Source organism: Cuculus canorus, chromosome 6 (assembly GCF_017976375.1).
Source record: "Cuculus canorus isolate bCucCan1 chromosome 6, bCucCan1.pri, whole genome shotgun sequence".
Lineage (NCBI taxonomy): Eukaryota > Metazoa > Chordata > Aves > Cuculiformes > Cuculidae > Cuculus > Cuculus canorus.
Window position 1 is genome coordinate 41737278 of NC_071406.1, and position 6424 is coordinate 41743701.

The following is a 6424-nucleotide window of genomic DNA, read 5'->3' on the forward strand; positions in this document are numbered from 1 at the left end:
TTTACTCGCTGCCGCTGTTGCTCCTCAGCCCTTTGTTTCCTACAGCTGCTTTCCTAGAACGGCTCATTACTCACATTGTAGAGTTGCACACGCTTTGAGATGTGTGTGAACTGAGACGCAAAGCAGGACTGACAATCCTGGATTAGATGACACATGTGGATCTGCTGGTCCAGTAACGATGCCATGGTTCGCTTCCTTAAAACCCACGCATAGCTGTGTATCACGTTGCCTGCCTTTCTTTTCCCTCATTTCCAACCGCAGGCGCGTTTCCCCTGGTAAGAAGGTCTCCTAACTCAGCTGCCCATCATTACTTGTTTCCTTTCCTCTGTGCGATTGGGCTGTGCCAGTAACCCGTGGCTGAGCTGGTGGTGGATGTTGGAAGCTTCGCAGCGTAGCCTGGCATGAAAGCCCATCCTCCAGCCCTGCTACACTGGTGAGAAAGCAATGACGGGAGCACGTGCAAGCTGATGGACCTGTGAGGGTCTACTGTGGCTTTTCCTGAATGATTTGCATGAAGGATTGGTTTCTGTTGGGGTTAATCATCCCCTCCTGTCTGCCCCGGCACCAGGATAGGTATGGATGATGCCCCAAGCATCAGCCTTGCCATGCGCCTCCTTGCTCCGAAGGATTTGGGCAGTTCCCCACTTCACTGCTGACTGACTCCCTCTAATATTTCAGCTTCAACGGAAGGATTTGACTTTTTTCCCTTGGCCAATCAAGCGAACGACCTGCCTCAGCACGGGTCGCCGTGGGGATGGATTCAAACCATTTTCTCCTCTACTTCAGCCACCACAGTTGAATGGTCATCTTGCATCAGGTCTGCTCGGCACTAAATGACTGAAGCAGATGTGTCAGAAGCGGGGAGGGAAAGAAAAGTCACCTCCAGGTTATCGGTGTCTGTACAGAAAAACTGCTGTACAGACACCTGCTCTGTCCTCATCAGCTCTCGGTGGGCAGACGCCCAGCACAGTCTGCAAAGACGACTAAAGTCTGTGATTAAAGAGCCTGGAGGTCTCTGGGCATCTGTTTTCATCCCTAGGAATCCCCGCTGAAAATCAATTGCTTTGCTTTCTTTCCCAGCCCTCAATTAAATGCTCATTGTGGATTATCGGCCATTGGGACATCCCTGTCTTGCAATACGAGGAGCTGATCACGAGTGCGGAGAGGAGACCAGTTGATTAAAGGGTCGCTCCTAGGTCTTTCTCTTGTTGGCAGGTTTCTTTTGCCGTTAAAACCCCATCCTTCACAGAGCAGGTCTAGGACAACTCTCTGTGGCCAACTCTGTCCCCTGCATCCATTCTCTGGTGGCCGTATCCCCTGTGCCGGGGGAGGCACAACGGTTGCCTTTGTGTGAGACCGTGGCAGAGAACATGTTCAGTGAGGATCGTGCTGCATCTCTTGGGCTTCTGCCCTGGAGGTTGGGCTTCACGGGCAGCCCAGGCACATCTGGCTCAGCAGTCCCGTCCCAGGTTTCAGTTTCCTTGTAACCTTGATAACTTAATCAGGCCTGATTCCTCATAAAAAAACATGGATTTTTTTTTGGATGACTGTCAATTAACAGAGATGGTGATCATTCCTGGAAATGCAGCTCCTGTTGTGTGTTCACAACTTGACCCACTCGTGGTCACAACTTGAAGTGCTTAGGGACATGGTTTAGGGAGTGTTAGGAATGGTTGGACTCGATGATCCAATGGGTCCTTTCCAACTTTGTGATTCTGTGATTCTGTGATTCTGTGTCTCCTGTCGAAAGCCTTTTATTGATAACAGGCTTCACCCAAAGGAAACAAGTAATGATGGGCAGCTGAGTTATGAGACCTTCTTACCATGGGAAACTCGTTTGGATAACAAGCTCATCACTTCACAACTCTGTAGACTTAATCCATTGGTGAAATTCAGGCACTTCCAAACAACAAACGGTACATTTGGGCTTTTTTTATTATAACGGAGGGGAGAGGGAAAGCAGAATATAAAGGTGTGTGTGCAGAGGAGCCTGGACAAAAGACTGGCAAGTTTCACTCAGCGTGAATTCTGCAGGGGGTGACTGATTGCTTGGTTTGGGGAGGAAGGACCCCGATGTCCTACACGAAGGGGAAGGAGCCTCCGGCTGGGGAAATGAATGCGTTGTTTTTAATGCTGTTTAACAGACTAACTCAAAGTCAGGAGCACTGCTGGTCGTGGCTTCCCCTTCCTGCCCTGCCCATCACCGAATCCATCTCACCGTATCCCTCATGGTACACTGAAATCAACTCAGACTCAGCCCTCCAAGGAGTTCAGACCAACCATTTGTGGCCAAAACTCAAAGGACAGCCTTGCTGCCTCTTCAGGAGCCTCTGGAAGATAATGAACTTTGGGTTTCCTGCCCTGCTTTGATTACCCCCACACCCCCCACCCCACCTCCCCCCGCCCCAAACATTAATTAACGCTTTCAGCAGACACTGCAAAGTCCCTCGAGGCACAAAGCAATTCACTGGGATGCAGTTTGGTCCCTTGCTGGGAGAGAGCGATGAGCCAGAGAGGGATGCTTGGTAACGGAAGCAGCTTGCTTGGATCTGCCCCACCAAAGGGGGGACCATATTCTTTCCCCACAGTAATCTATGCTGGTAGCATTTCAGGGAAGAAATCCGCTCCATTTGTCCAGGCTGGCTTTTGAAGAGAGGTCAAGCGGTTAGATAAGCCAGCCAATATCTGGCTGGGGGGGATTTGGGATTTGCTTATGCCTGCAGAACCCATGCTGATGAATTGTTTTTATCATCCTAAGCAATCGCATGAAACCTTTCACCCATCCTTAATGGAAAGGGGTCGCTTGCTGGTAGGTGTCAAAGCAGAATCGCACAACGGCAGCTTTTCCTGCCATGGTTGGTGTGAGCCGTGACACCTCCTGTGGGCAGGGCAGGGGTTCGCTCTGGGAAAGATGAATTTGGGCACAGCATCACCTTTCTCAGAAATACCGGCATCCTCAGACAATGAGGAATGGTTAATGGACAGAGATTTCATCTTCTCTTTCCTTTGGATGCCTGGCTCAGTCCTGGCCGCCTGCAGCGCCGGCAGTAGCGGGTTGTGGACCGAGCTATGGACTGAGCCCAGATGCCACATGGGTTTAGCCTGCTTCACTGAGCTGAGATGCTCGACCCGGGGCAGTTTGCTCCCTCTCTGGGTTCAGCAGGGCCTGTTCCATCCCAGGGAGGGAGATTCTGTCCTGCATTTTGTGCCTGGTTCATTTTGGCCATTGCTTTCCCCGGGCTTCATCGCGCTCGCCTATAAATAACTCCTAAAAACACTTCCGCAGGTGATAATTAATTGGAGCCCTGCATGGCTGCTCCAGCAAAAGGTTGGCACCTGGCTGGCTGGCGTCAGCTCCCTGCCATCATAGAATCATGGAATCCCGAGGCTGGAAAAGACCTTTGAGATCATCGATGGCCTCAAGCTCCGCCAGGGGAGGGTCAGGGTGGACATCAGGAAAAAATGTTTCACGGAAAGGGTCATTGGGCACTGGAAGAGCTGCCCAGGGAGGGGGGGAGTCACCTTCCCTGGAGGTGTTTAAGGAACGGGTGGATGAAGTGCTGAGGGACATGGTTTAGGGAGTGTTAGGAATGGTTGGACTCGATGATCCAATGGGTCCTTTCCAACCTGGTGATTCTGTGATTCTGTGATTCTATGACCACGCTGGACCGTACCTGTCTACTGCTAAACCATAGAGGAGGTGCACGGCTCTGGACCACCAGTCATCACACCCGCAATTCCGAAGCAACCTTGTTTGTGGATCCGAGTGGGTTTGGGGTGGATTATTTTGTGTTTGTTTTTGTTTTTTTCCTAAATGAGGCAACTCGATCCCCCCGGTCTGCTTTGAGAAGTGGGCACGCGCTCCACATTTGCTCCTCTTGAGCTTTCAGTGCTTTTCCACAGCGGGAAACAAAGCTGACAGGGGGTTTGGGAGTTCCTATGGACCTACACAGGCTGGAGTCAGGGCTGCCTGCCAGCAGCTCTAAGTATTTACTCTTTATAAATCCACCCAAAATATAGATCTTTAAAACTCAAGGGAAGTGATTGCAGGTTTGGATGTGAGCATCGCAGGGAGCGCAGGGAGCGCCTGGCCCTGTGCAGGGAGGAGGAGAGAGTGTTCCATTGCTGCTCTTTCCTGCTCTGTCCTTGAATGAAGGGTTTATTTAACTCCTCAGTGCATCTCGCGAGGGGATGGTTCGCCCTCTAAGTGCTGTGTCCCTCTGGGCCAGGGGTCTTCTCGGACTCACATGTTGGGGAGGCGGAGGAGCTCAAGAGCCACCCAGAGCTCCTGAGGCAGTGGGAAAAACCTCTCCATTGCCCTCGGGGACTGGAGGGCTGGTGTGGGGCTGCAGAAACTGTGGCTAGAGAAAAATGTCAGCAATTCCTGTAATTTCCCGCGGTCTGGCTGGTGGGAAGCAGCGAGAGATGCCGACCGCATCCTTCAGACGGAGCTAAGGCTGCTGGGTCCCCCAGGACACCCCCATCCTGAAGCTGGAGAGGTTCTCACCCGTGGTTTGCAGCCAGCAGGGTCCGAGGGTCACCGGAAGAGTCAGAAGCAGCACCATCTCACGCTGCTTTTTTTCCCCCAGCCTTACTTTTGCAAGCCTGGATGTTAAAATCCAGGTAAAAATAAAATAAAGACTGAAAAAGTCCTCCTGAGGGGAGGGGGGGTGAAAAGCAACAGTTCTCCTCTCCCTTCAGAGCTCCGAGGAGGTGCTGTGTGATTCGGTGATGCCAAGAGGCTGCCAACAGTGGATGGCATTTGTGCCTCTTCTTCCTCCAAGGGCAACAGAAGAGATTTTGGCTGCTGTCTTACGGCAGGTGTTTAAAAGCAGAGGTTTGGAGGTTTTGCTGGAAAAGCTCAGGCTCTGTTGCCTGAAGCGCTGGGGTGATGTGGGCCCTGCGCAGCTCAGGGAGAGGAGTGATGACGCCCCTGCCTCAGTTTCCCCTTTTGGGAAACAAATTCGTCTCAGCTGTGTTGCTTAGAAATTCATCGTGGCAATGACCTCTTCTCCCAGCAAAAAGAAGCCGCGGCTTGTGCTCTCGGCCCTGTTTAAGGGGCAACGCCGCTCTGTATGGTACCTGATTAGGAGGGGATGGCATCCCTGGAGTAACTTTTCCCTTGAGAAGGGTTGGGAAGGCTGGGAGGGGACAGAGGGCCTTGTCCCACCTCCCTCCTCTCAGTGATATCAGAGTGTCCTCTGCTGGGGACAGCTGAAATGGGACACAACGTGGCTTTTGTCCATTCCTGCCCCTACGCGTCCCCAAAGGCCCCTTTCCTCTCCTGATTCTTCCAGTGGGCCGAGGGGCAATAAAGAGCAGGACAAAACTGTTCGAGGCTAAGGAGAGTTAAGGGAAAAGGTGGAGGACGATACCTGGTTTCTGCTGCTGCTTCGCTTCAGCTTTGTTAGAGATCTTTCTGTAATGAAAGCCGTGGGATGGGCATTTTGCATCCTCCTCCCTCTCCCTTAGCTCCTTTCCTCTACCTACACAGGAGGCTTTGGGCTGAAAAAAAAAAGAAGAAAAAAGCCTGAACAGCTACAATTGGAATTTTGTAAAGAATTCTGATTTGTGTCGTCCATGCAGAGAAAGTCACTGGATTGATTCGGAGCCCGTTTGCAGCACGGTGCTCAGATAGCATCTCCATAAGGATGTTTTAAAGCGCTTTTCCCACCAGCAGCCCCACGCTCAGAGAAGGCTGAAAGCAGCACGGCTGGTCGTGTGACGGGCACTGCGAGGTCTTGCTGGGTCCCATTTCCAGGTCACACAGAGGCACTGCTGTCACCTGTCCCCAGCCAGCACCGTGGGCACAGCCACAGCCGACACTTCAGGAGCGTGTGGAGCTGCAAAACCTCCAGCTGGAAAGCAGGTCAGCTCTCAAGCGCCACACTGACTCCCTCTGCGTGTCCCAAGGAAGGTGTTCCCATCCATTGACCGAGGGTAGGAGGCGGAAGGGAAAGGCAGAGGATGAAAAGTGACAGTCGGTACCGGTCCTGGAGAGGTTGCAGGCGGTGCGGATGCAGCGGGGACAGGCTGAGGAGCAGAGGAACCATCTCCTTGAACTTCACAGCTCTCATCGAGCTCATGCTTTTTCCAACGGCAATAGGAAATAACAGCACCAGCAGGATGCCTGTGCTGCCAACATGCCCTGGGATGCCTCAGCCTGGTTTGAGCCCTGAATATTAACTTATATTTTAGGTCTTTTCTGACTTTTTCTATATGTTGTTTTCGGGCTTGAGACAGCCTCAGAAATTAACCTCTCAGCGAGGACCAAGGCACCAAGTAGTGAGATGGTAACGCTGAGAACTGACTTTTGTGCATTGAGGTGGCTGTCACACCACGGGGCAGGGAATGTGTCCCTTCCCCAGCTCTCTCTCCATGATCGAACAGGCGTCCGGCCCCATATGTCTCCATTATAAAACAC